General features: G+C 45.5%; 1 protein-coding gene across 1 annotated transcript in view; it reads right to left on the bottom strand.

Annotated features, from left to right (window-relative positions):
- The window catches only part of PITPNM2 (phosphatidylinositol transfer protein membrane associated 2), a 117,498-nt gene that overhangs the window by 65,356 nt on the left and 39,139 nt on the right, over positions 1-13,003 (bottom strand). The window lies entirely within an intron of this gene.

Here is a 13,003-nt window from a genome sequence, read left to right as displayed (position 1 = left end):
TCCGTTACCAGACAATAAAGCATCTCTCCAATGTCAGCAACACACCAGAGATGCATCCACTCAAAAGTATCAGGTTTTAGCCTCTCACGTTCATTCAGCAGCAAGAAAAGGCAGTAATTAGACTTTCTCAGCCCTCAGTAACATCATCATGAAGTCAGTCATTTGGATTCTGACAATAAAGACAGCAGAAATGTACTTTTCTTCTCTGCTTTATTCTAAATTACTGTCTTGGTAGGATCCCTTCTCTTTCACCTCTAAAGTAGTCTACAAGCAAAATCCTCCTGCCACTGATGTTGATGCCAGACTCATTTTTACACTCCCATTGCGTAAGAACACAGCAAAAGATTAAACTATAATATAGAAAAAATTCCCATCATACCCCACCTTTAGGCAATTTAATAGAATTATTGCTTAATAATATGGGGAATACAGCATTTACTACACCAAAGGTTAAAGCAGTAACTTTTCAAATATTCTTAAGACTCCCTATGGGCTGTGGATAAAGACAATAAAATCACATAAGGAAGGGCAGGGAGGGAGGGGAAGATGACTGGTGAGGAAAAGAGGACACAAGAAGCAAAGCTGTCCATTATCAGGCTAAATTGGCCTCAGCAGGCTCTGATGGTCGCTCTCCCAGCACACAAAGAACTCGCCTGGTTCCTTCTCAGCACCAAAATCCACCTTTCTGCTGTGCCTGCTTATTGGAAGTCTTCAGATACAGCTGCTGGAGCAAAACCAGCAAAAACTCAACGCCTGAGAAAAAAAAAAAAAACACACCACAACCTAGGATATAAACAACCAACGTATCTAGTGGATTAAACCATGGTCTGGGAACCAGGAAACCACACTGCTATCAACAGGCCTTAGTGCTACTCAGTGTTTGCACAGCACTTCACCAACCTTTTACAAGGTTCGGAGAGGTTGAAACACATGCCCATGGTCACAGAGCAACCAGGGACAAAACTCAGCATTTATGACTCAGGTTTACCGACTTCTGATCTGCATAAGACTCAAAGGGCACTGCAGCATCTCTGTCTCACATCAGACCTGACCCACCACTGAGTTTACACCGGGGCACTGCTCACCCCATCCCAGCTGAAGGGTTTGCCCAACGCAGCACGGCAGTGCGGGGGCTGCACGCCTGTTAGCTTGCTTCCCTTTGATTGCCGCATTTCTAATTTGGCAGTAAAGCCAATCCATCCTGGACCGACTCTTCTGGAATAGCTATCCGTCTGGTGCTGCATCATTGAAACAATTTATTTTCAAATTCAATTCTCCATTTTGTTTTATTGCTGTCAGAGCAATCTGTGTGTGTGGAGGGGGGGGTGGGGGGCAAGGGGGAGATTAGAAAAAAATAACAACAACAACAAAAAAATGTATCTTTGCCATGGCAAGCCTTGTAGACAATAATTCTGGGAAGACTGAGCTTCCCAACACTGCTGTGCCTATGCACACGAGTGTGCACATCCATGTGCACATGCAGGATTTCCTCCATCAAACTAATCCTCCAGAATAGGTGGGGATAATCTCATGAGATGTTTCTTAATTAGCAGTATGGCAAAGAACTACAATAACCACCAGAGGATGGATCTCTAGCACTGGTCCTGGATCTGCACTGGTACAATGCCAGGATCCCAACTCTTGGAGCTAAGGGCAGTGGGAGACTCAGCTACACGTCTTGAGCAGTTCGTTATGCTTTAGAGATCTTTGAAAATTAGATTTAAAAGCTTTCTCCCCCATTCCCCAAATGCTCTGAAAGCAATTCTGCTCCCACCATAAGGACATCAGTCACGTCTGCCTTTGCTGCTTGCTAAAAACAGGATATTTCTATCGATTGGAAGAAATGAATAAAACAAAAAACAGAACCTTAAAAGCAATAAAATGGCAGGAAAGCAGTACCAAGATGGAAAAAATGTGTTTATAATGAAGTGCCAGGCAGGTAATAATTCAGACGGCCAAGACACAAGAGGGCTTATTTTATTACAAATGAAAAAACCCAACCGCGTCGGCCTCGAGCGGGCACAGCTGCAGCCACCAGCAGCCCCCTCGGAGCACCCAGCGTGCGCAGCGTGTCTGGCCGCAGCAGTAGCTCCTGGTCCAGCCTCCTGCCCAGCTTTTACAGGAGCTGAGGTTTGTCTGTGAAGTTCCCCTTCAGCTTTCTACTTCCCTGCGGTCAACATTTAAAACCAGTGTCTGGGCTCAGCCTGCAGGTCTCCAGGCAGCAGCAGGTCCTGCTGATGTGCTCGTCGGAAAGGAGACGCTCCCAAAAACTCCTCCAGCAGCCGCCCACTCCAGCTACTGCAGCCAGTCCCTGAAAGTTGGGTAGGAAACAACCCTGGAAACACACTGGCTAATAGCAAGAACCACACTGTAACCTCAAACCAAGTGGGCCAGCAAGAAAAGGCACCTGAAGAAGACAAAGAGAATGAACCTGATTTGTTTGCCTATTTTTTTTTTTTTTAAGCTAGACTGTTTAAAAAAAGAAAATATATATATCAATGTAAGTTTGCAGCTTGGGCTGCCTTTGAGCTGAAAATAACCTGCCCTAAGCCTCCTAAGAGCAGTGGAGCCCAGGTGGCAAACCAGGAAAGATAAACACGGGTTTTCACCAGATTCAGATCTTGGAGAACACCATGCCAGGTGGGACAGAAGGGACAAATCGTGCTTTCACACAGCTCACCAAGGACAGCGACCTCCTTCCAAAGTCTTGGGACTTCGTAGAGAATCAAAGCTCACCAAGACCACTTACTGTATTGCCCAAATGAAACACAGAAGTCTGACTGCAGGCACGATGGCTGCTACAGAGAGAAGAGAAAACCCTTCTGGAAGTGAGGGAGCCATGACACAGCTTCGGAAAACTGGTGTCAAAACACCAGCTGTGTCCCTGGCACTTACCCACATCCAGCCCAGTGCAACACACAGCCAGAGGTGTTTGAACGGAGATGCCCAACGTGCCGGGACTAGCAAGCGGCCAGTGTTCCGACGGCAGGCTGGATTTTGGCTGTCCAGCTGCCGAGCACCAAGCTGGACTTTCTATGGGTTTGCCAAACTCCTGCAGTCACGCAAGTGGGCCTGGTGGCAGCCCAAGGCTGTTTGCAAAACTCAGCTTGCACCCGGCTTCTCTCAGCCAGAGGAAAACGATGGTGACGCAGGACATTTCCAGGCTCGCTGCTATTTCTGCTGTAGCCAAGTGGCACATTTGTACAGGCCGTTATTCAATTTATACACAGAGCTGTAGTAGCTGAGAAAGCCAGGCACATAATTTTATACCTCAATCATTTTAAAATCAGGTTCTCAAAGCATCATAATTACACTCCAGAGTCAATATCCTGCTGCGATGAGTCAGGTCCACCTCTGAGCTATTGCTTCAGGCTGTCTGAAGGCTAACTCACCACGCGCTGCATTTATTTCTGATTTTAACGGTTTCCCTCGCAACAATAACAAACTTTTCAAGGAATTGCCTTTTCTTTAAAGTGAGGGGGAATATCAGGATCTGCAGAAGCTGAACAGATCGAGAGATCCAGCCAAATCTCTCCTTTTAGCCCATGAACTTGGTGTTAGGGGTTGTCACTTTGGGAGCATCAGGGCCAGCCTCCCTGTTACCAAACGAGGTAGCAGAGGACTGATGACAAGTGACAGCTTGTAATTAAGGAATAAGAGTTAGTGCATAAAGGGTATTTAAACTGTGCTACTGGATTCCTGGTGGCCAAACCCTGGCCAGCCTGGCCCTGAAGGCTACGGAAAAAGAGTATTACAGCAAAAATCCTGGCTCCTTGACCTGCCACAGTTGGGTCCAGGGCAGGAGAATCACTCATGCTGGTGTGTTCAGGCTACAAAAGGGCTGTTACCGCCCTGTTCCCAGCTGTGCTGTTCCAGCTGTCCTACCTGTCACCTCAACAACTAATTTTTGACCAGCTCACGTTTTCCATGTCCAGGCTGCTGAGCACAGGCTTTTTAGGGCTGGAATGAGCTACGCCACGGCAGCAACCACCCACCCCGTGCCACAGCTGCTATTTCCCATTTTCAACAGGGAAGAAAAATCCCTAGGTGCAGAGAGCAACTGTAATGAGCTTTTCCTAGCCTCACGCAGGAGGTTCATTTACACACTATTTTAAAGTTAAAAGACTCGCCCTAGGAAGGAAAAATCCATCACGGAGGGTCACACCGCAGTCAGCAGCAGAGGCAGGTACCAGCCCCGGGAATGCAGTCGCAGGTTCTCATCAACCACCGCCCACCCAGGGCTGAGCTGCCTTTCAAAGCTGGGCTCACACTCACAAGCTAAAGATCAATATCTTTGACTCAGCTATTGAACAATTTTCCTTGCAATATCTTCACATAACTGAGACATGAAAGATAATTAACAGAAACTGTAAGAAAACCACGCCAAACGTGTAATGGCAAAAGGACAAGCAAAGGCATTTTTCTGGAGACCTCACCTACCTCCCTAAAGACTTCCTTTAGGTTCTCTGCATCTCCTTTATCCACCCAAACAGACGCCTCCTTGAAGAAAGCGATATCAAAGAGATGTTAGCTTTGGTCCCAAGCGTATCAAACACTTGGACTTTGGGAAGCAACACCCAGCTTAGCAGCCCAGCCACCTTCCCTCTCCTGCAGAGCTCCCTGAAGGAGGATACAGTGCCCTCCCACGACTGGAAACGCTGCATAATATTGCGCTTGGATTTATTTATGCCGTTAGAAGCAGCAGCATAAATGTGAAACAGATTCCTAGGACCTAAGTCAGCATTTTTTAAAGGCAGCCTCAACACTCACACCTTGATTAATGCAGCACTCTCCTTCCTAGCCCAAAAGCAGTCTTGCTCAGCTTTATTCACCCAGAATACCACTGCTGCAAAGACCATTCCTTTTGCCACTCTGATCCCGTTTGTCCACAGTGTCCGTGCCTCTCAGGAGAAGCTTTCCATCAGCATCTGCAAAACGTCATTGTCGAACCCTCCTCAGCCCCTGCTCACCAGCCTGGTATACCTGACCCTTGGCAAGGGCTGCAGCACACGCAGCCTGCGATCCACACATGGACCAGCGCCATCTCATAGTTGTCCTGCCCGCATCCCGCTGCCATCTCATCGAGAAGCACCGTGGGACAGAGGGGAAGTTCCTGTTTTGCGAACGCATCGTGCTTAGCACAATATCGGCTGGAGCACAACTGTCTCCTCCAATCACATCAATGACGACTACTGCTACATAAAGGTTACGGGGAAAACAAAGTTTATGAAGGTTTTCCAAGCAGATGAATATTGAGCACCCATATTTTACCAGTCTCTTCCCTCCCTTCTCCTCCCAACCCTGCCAAAATGATCTCTCCTGCACAGGCACTGGGACTGTTTCAAGCAATGTTCATATTGAAAGGTTAAAAAAAAAATTTCCATTTAATAACTTTGTGGCTATCACTATCTGCCCTAACACTCCACGCTGCACTCAAAACTCTCTCTCACACACATGCATGTGCAATAAACTGAAGAGACAGAATGAGCTTTTTAAAATCTACAGTTTTCAGTTTTCACAGTGTGGGTTGTATCTGCTGATTGACAGCTAAGCAGATTTAAAAACTCATCAGGCCTTGAAGAAAAAATAAATCAAAAGTTAAAGCTCCTTAAAAGCGCACAGCTCGCACGCTCACTGCTTAAAGGCGACGGTGTCAGTAAGTAACGTTCTTTGTACTCGTAAATCTGAATCGCACATCTCATCTGTCACATCTTTTTCAAATGGAAGTTTTTATGCAGATGCTTACACATCCAAGTTTCACGACTGAGCTTAGATCACATCTGACAGTGAATCAGCAGCTAATGAATATTTGCCCACGTTGTAAAACCACAGAACAGTCCCTCCCAGCGCCCCAGTAGCGGCAGCGTACGCTGAGGTTGGCAGCTGAGCTGGGGGAGCTCCCTGTGCCAGCCTACAATACAGTCAGAGAAGGAGGAAGGGGGGGGGAAGAGGAAGAGGAAAACGCAAGCACGCGTGGAAATCAATTTTCTTCAGATGTAAACCTCAGGGCAAACTCAAAAGATATCTCACATGCAGACAGCACTGCAACGGGCTGAGGATAAAACACTGCTTGGTTAAGACAGACACGGAGCGAACAAGTCGCATTTACAGTACTTGATCTTTTTTCCATTATTAGATACAATTTGACGTCACTTAGAGAATTTAAGAGCTCATTGTAAAGCAGACGTTTATTACAACAGAAGGATGGAATCAGTCCAAATGCAATATAGCTACACTGGAGCTATTAAATCTTGTTATAGTTCACTGGGCAGCCAAATACTAGCTTGAAGCAACGAGAAGGAAAAGGCAGAGGGAAAGGAAAAAAAAAAAAGTAACACCACACCAAAGCATGCATACACCCACCCTGCCTTTTCTCCTTAAATATTCCAGAACATGGTACTGTTTCTTCACGCTTTCCATTCCTATTGTACCTTCAACATCTGGGGAGAGGAAAACTTTACTCCCTCCCTCGTGCTTTGTAAGCGATGCCGCAGTGCGAAGCGAGCCAGCCCTCCCTATTCACATGCTGCCTTCAAGGGGACCAGGTGAAGTCCATCAGCTGAACTTCGGTTGGAAAATTAACGTTGCGAGTCCTGCCATGCCTGGAGGTTATGCAATAATGAACTAATGAAGAAGCCATTAAAAGAACTAATATGCACACTGAAGTCACAGATGAGTTCAGAGGGAAAGATAAACCAGCCTCTAATCCCTTTGCTGATGCTGGGGATAAAGCTGAATATTAAAAAGAAGGCGTCTGAAATTAAAGGTTAAAAGTTTCCAAGTAGTCTGCACAAACAGAGCAGTCACAAACTCCAGTGTGCTGTGGCCTCGCCACCAAGCCCAGGTCCTCTGCCCAGCTGGGCTAAAGGAACTGGGCAGACCCCGCTTTTAACAGATTAGTCTCATTCCAAGCCTCTCAGCATTACATGCTGAAAACAGGCTTACATTACACACACATATATAAATACATATAGATATGTAATATATATTTGATATATAGATACATATATATATAGACACACATATATATACACATACATAGAAAGAAACAACAGTAACAGCAGCATTGGCAATGTGGTAAGTGCAGTGTGTTGGCTGAAAACAGACTGAAAATTGCTGATGGCTGAGTAAAGCACTGTAAAGAAAAATCCATGCAATGCTACAGGCATACAGCCACGGACAGCATTTTTCCTTTCACTTGTGGCACATCCATTAGCCAACGGCCACCGCCGCACAGAAGTCCGCGTGCTCTGTGGGCAGCAGGGGCAGGGAGATGGGATGCTGGCCAAGTTTAAAAAACCAAACTAAACCTATCTAGTTTCCAAGGTAGCCTCCCTGGGAGACCAGTGCGCGTACGCTTCATGTTTCTGGGTGCTACAATCTCTCTTCCTAAGGAAATTCAGGAGGAGAGCGAGCAGAAGTGGACTGGGTGCAGTCTCCACCAGTTGGTCAAGGCTTCACTTGAATTAAGCAGTAAAAAGCCAACAACAAACCCAACCATGCTCTTAATGTCCTGTGGAATAACCCTTTTACCCCACTCATAGCAAAAACGCTGGCAGCAGCAAGGCATAGGAGAAAGACCAAGGGTGAACTAGAGTCAAGGGATGACCCCACCTATGTAACTCAAGACAGGATCCACACCATCCCTCTTCTCTCTCTCTCTCCATTAGTTGCTGCACTAAAGATTACATTAAAACTATTCAATACCTTCCATTTTTTCCTTTTTTATTACAACAAGAGTGGGAAATCATGACAGCTCTCACTCTTTCATCTTACCAGTCACTAAGCATGAAAATAAGAAATTGAGGGTAAGAAGTGTCAAAAGCAGTGAAGTTGAGGTGCAAGAGCTCTGCAAAACTCTGGTAACCAGCTCACCCAGAGGGTCCTCAGGCACCCAGCTGAGCAGAAACCCAGCTGAGACCTACCATGCTTAGACTTGCTTTGAAGACAAAGGGCCTTACAGTTAAGAGCTGCTCAGGAAACAGGACTATTAACCTTCTTTTAAAGAAAAAAAATAGCAATGAAGAAAAACACTTCAAGCTCCAGAAACAAGGAATCTGGGAGCCTCCAGGCTGCTTACAGACAAAAAAGGCTTTTGCTGTCCAACCTCAGTTATCCTCACTACAGTTCAAGCCCCTCTCTTCTTGTGCTAATCTCAGGAGAGGCAGCAAACGGTTTATTGTCTTCCACAATTCCTCTTTTTCATGTCCAAAGACACGTGATGCCTCTCTCTCTTGTTCTCCTTCTTCACCCGTTCTCCCACCGGTCCTTACCTCCAAGACTGGTGTAGGCCACAGCAGTCCTGAAGAATGGGGATAACTTCATCTCTTTCCTACGTTGTTCCTACATCCCGACACGGTATTTGCCAACAGTGTAAGGCAGTTGATGGCCACTCAGTCCAAAACCCACCGCAGCCTTCTCATCTCCCGTGGAATGGCAACCACACCAGTCATTCCCCATTTTATAGTTTATTCATGGGCCTTTGCACTCATCTTTTCCAGATTATAGCCCATTTCAGACTATTTCTCAAGGTCATTTTGAATTTTTATCTCCAAATACCTGCAGATCCACTCAACCTGTTTTTGAGACACAGAAATGCTATTTTGGGATTTGAGTCAACACTGAACAGACTCTGGATTGCTTCCTCAGTAATTCCCCACAAAATTGAAAGGGGACATGAACAGCTACTCCACTTTTTCAGTAGTTACACTCTAGATGGAAATAACATTTTATTACCTCACTTATGCAAATATCATGTGGAAAAGGGAATGAACATTCATAGCTGGTTTAAAAAGACCATTTCATGGAGGGAAACACTATCTGATTGCAAAGTCAGTGTTACAGCACCATAATACTTCACACTGGTTTCATTAGGCTGAGATTTGCCTTGCCTAAAGGCAAAATAGGGATAGAAAAAATAAGCCCTACTCCATCAGAAGAAACTTGTAACGACACCTAAAATTCTTGCACGGGAAGCAAGACAAACGCAGCAGTGAAGGCTGATGGACGGCGTTGCAACTGAGATTGAAAGTGAGAGGCCATTTTGCACAAGAGCAGTAAATGTTTAATATCTCTGTTGCTTCTTTCATCCGTAACACCAACAGATTAACAAGGTTTCTGTGGCTGCGTAACTTCTTTGGAGTTTTGATCTCAGAAATAATTACACTAAATATTTCAGAAGTGCCTTTGAAAGTTTGTGGGTTTTTTTTTTAATAAAGAAAAAAGAATCGCTAGCTGCTCTCAGACTGCAGCAGGATAATGAAGGCACACGGATAATCAATAACCATTTTCAGTACATTACTCAGCACGTTTTAGGCTGGTGTTATTCCTTCCCCTCACTCCGCATCCCACATACAAAGTGATGTAGCGTTTTTACAACGTCAGATCTTACTGCTTTTGCAAATCATCCTTAATGGTGACCACAACATGGAACCCCCAGCCTTTAATAACACCTACATAATTTATAAGTTTTCAGGGTGTTCTCAGCTGAGCAGTTGCAAGCTGAGGCAGAGGAGGCTAAATTGAACCACGTCAGACTGGTGGAGTTTCTTCTTTGGTCTGGGTAACAAATCACTGGGTAATTTCTGTTGCCTGTCCCTCAACTTTTTACGTCTAACAAAGGGTAAAGTTTCTGTTTAAGTCATCTCAACAGTTCCTATCTCAAGGGCCATTGGACTGGGGCTGCTGATGGGGCCAGGCCCTTCGCTCTGCCCCAGATCCAGCTGCTGCACTGGGGCCACAGCTGCACTCCCTTAAAACAGTGGTTCCAACCAAGGTCAGAAACATTTCCATGTGCCACTGGAAGAGAGACACCGCTCACTCATGCAAGCATTAAATCAGGAGCCTTCTGGAAGTAGGAGAAAATAGGAGAAAGTCCTCCCTGGAGGAGGCTAACATCTGCCTCTGCCTTCCCACTGGAGAATACACATTTGGAAAACAATTGAGGCTGAAGGGGTTTAAAGGCTGTAAAAGAGGGCAGCTTTTCCTAAGAAATACACAACACTGGTTCATTTAACTATTGAGACCCAAGACTGGCCCAAGCAGCCTAATCCCAACACGAGAAGAGTTATTTTTCCATTATGCATCCAGGAGGGATATACATCCTGGCACATTTCCCACCGAGTTCATGCAACGACAAAGACAATTCCTGGTGCTAATTCTCCCTCTAACAGCATGGTGATTCATTGCTGGAGCGCTGCTGGCTGCCAACAACCACTGTGTTTGGTGAGACGAGAAGTCTTGAAGCAAGATAAAGGCCTGAAGCTCCATTTTTAGTTCTTCGGACCAGGTTAAAGAGCCCCTTTGCAACTGGGGGGGTCTCACATGCTTCTTCCAAACCAAGATGCAATGGATGGTTCAGGCAACAAGGCACACCAGGGATACTGCCAGGTGTTAACCCACATCCCCAACTCACACCTCCCCTGGGAAAACCTAACACCCTCCCACATCCCCCCCCAGAAAACAACCACAAAGGACATCCTATGATTACTTAAAATATATCTGGAGCTGGAAATGGAATTCAGTTTTTCTTTTTTAATCACCTCTTCAATTCCCTCTCTGAATGTACCAACCACCTTCTCAACAGCCCTGATACCTCCTCACCGCCACAGCCATCCATCTTCTGATTTCCCACAACACAGAAAAACCTTCATGAACCTCAAGGCAGAGGACACCTGCAGTAAAGTCGATCATAATAAAACACCCAGGTGCTGAGAGAATTGGACTAGAGGAGGCTGATCACACTGCAGAGAGTGACAGTGTCACTCCCAGGAGGGAAGCCAGCTGCACCTGTGTAACTTCTGTACAAGCTTTGCTGAACACAAAATACGCCATGTTTCTACATGATACTTATGAACCCTTCTCTAGATCAAACTCAGGGCCAGCTGTAGTGTCTTCCAGTTGTTTAGTTTTCTTGACGTGCAATTCAATTACCATTTCCATCATGTTGCAGACTTGTTGTGAAACAAGCTGTGGCATAATAGGGAAAGAAAATGGCACTGTGAGAAGGAATATAAGCACCTCCAGCCAGCCTGGACACCCTCAGTCTGAAACCCACAAGTCCTGTGAAGGCAGGTTCAAAAAAAAAAAAAAAAAAAGAATAAAAAAATGATGAATTCTCTGCAAGCCAAGGACAGGAGTAGTGCCTAAGGAGATGAATGCAGGTACTGGCAAGAAAAGAGGAGACAACACTGTTCGACTGAGTCACCCAACCTGAGTAAGCACATGCGGAGCAGAGTGGCTGCTCCAGACCTTCAAGAGCAGCAGTACCTGGCTGGTGCCCAGCTGTGCTCCTTGCAGCCATCTCATGGCACCTGACAGATGCATTAAAGCTCTGCCCTGGCCTCAGGAGCTAAGGCAAGTGTCATCATCCCTCATTTGCAGGGAAATTGAGGTACAGAGAGAAAAGTGATCTGGCCCAACATCCAAGAGAGAATTAGTAATGAAGCAGATTCAAGAGTTTCAGCTCTTGCCACAAAATATTTTTTTTCTAAATAGAGGAGGGAGGAGGGGAGCTCAACTAAATTAAGTTTCCCTAATAACTAGCCCAATTCTGCAAGAATAAAATGCAAATTTTTTTTTTCTTCTTATCCTTTATCTTCTTAGCCTTTGGAGCTATCAGTAATTCCCACAGAAAATAAAATAATTCCTGGAAATTATCACAATTAGTAAATTTCTCCAAAGACTCAGGTTCTCTGCACACATTCCCCGTCTCCCCCAGTGTGCAGGCATGCCCTTTTCCTGCAGGGAAGCACCTGGAAACTTCAATAACTTTTCTGTTTTGTTTGAGTAGCTCCAGATTCGTCTGAAGCAGTAAGTGGAATGAAGATGAGCAGAGCCACCCAGGCAGCGTGCCATAGCTCGTGGCTTGATGACACTTGGGATAAACACAGCCACAACAAAACGCTCATCCCTCCCTCTTCTATGAGGGCTACCGATCTCCTGCGTGTTTCTACAAACGACAAGAAAAGACTAGTCCAGATCAAGAGATGCTCAAACCTTCACTTTAAGCAGTATCTTCGAAACCCTGTGCAAATAATCTCCTGTGGATAACATTATCAGATGTAATTAAGTTGTGCTCTGAACCCAATAGCAGCATTAATATCTTGGGAATCACAAAACAAACTAACTTTTCAGCTGTCAAATCCACAAGACAAAACATTGAAGCAAGATCTTTGTCCTTTTATTCAGACCTTTTTTGCCACTGAACCCCTCCGATAGTCTCTCCCCATTGCCATTGGTTTCAAAAAGCCAAGATCTGGCTTTACTCTGACTCCTCTCCAGCAAACAGCTGTGTTTCCTACAGAGAATTTCTGGATGTAACAAAGCATTCAACAGCCCTAGACCACACACTGTGGTTTCAGCCCAACAAGGCAAGCAGAGAGCCTTCCCACGGGTGGATTTCTCATGTTGCTCGAGGACTTGTGCGGAATTTCGTGTGGTTTTACTCCTCAAAGTAAATCGGATTTCAACTGTCTTCCCCAGCTAAAAATTAAACTTGACAAGTCAGAGTGTCCTACAACAAGGGGTCATTCTGGGCACATGAGGCAAAAGAAAGCAATCTATGATGATCAAAACAAAGGGAATCTGTTTCCTGACTCCAAGGCTGGTTCAAATCAACTTTTCTCCTCTGCTCCCCACCAAATATCCAAATTGTATCTGGAGTGTCCTTTTTTGAAGTGCGCTTTACAAGAAAGTGTTACAAAAACAAGAGCACAAAGGGTTATGGCACAAAATTTTCCTTTTCATTAGACGCGTCACAGGATGGAAACCTTGTTCCAGCCTGACAACAGCTGAGGAAGCAAAACACAAAGCGGAAAGCGCCAAACACTGTCAGTTCAGATTTCAGAGACAGCTCTAAAGGCCTTGACCAAGTGGTGCAGTTTCCTGTCCTGGCTTTACAACTCTCACTATGGTCTGGCCAGTTGTTTCACACCTGGAGAACTTCTCCATCCTCGCTGTTCCAGCTTCATCTGTCAGCTATCAGATGGCAGGAATGTCACAC

The sequence above is a fragment of the Tauraco erythrolophus genome, chromosome 19 (assembly GCF_009769465.1).
Source record: "Tauraco erythrolophus isolate bTauEry1 chromosome 19, bTauEry1.pri, whole genome shotgun sequence".
Lineage (NCBI taxonomy): Eukaryota > Metazoa > Chordata > Aves > Musophagiformes > Musophagidae > Tauraco > Tauraco erythrolophus.
The sequence above is the reverse complement of the archived record's forward strand: the minus strand, read 5'-3'. Positions and strand labels throughout refer to the sequence as shown.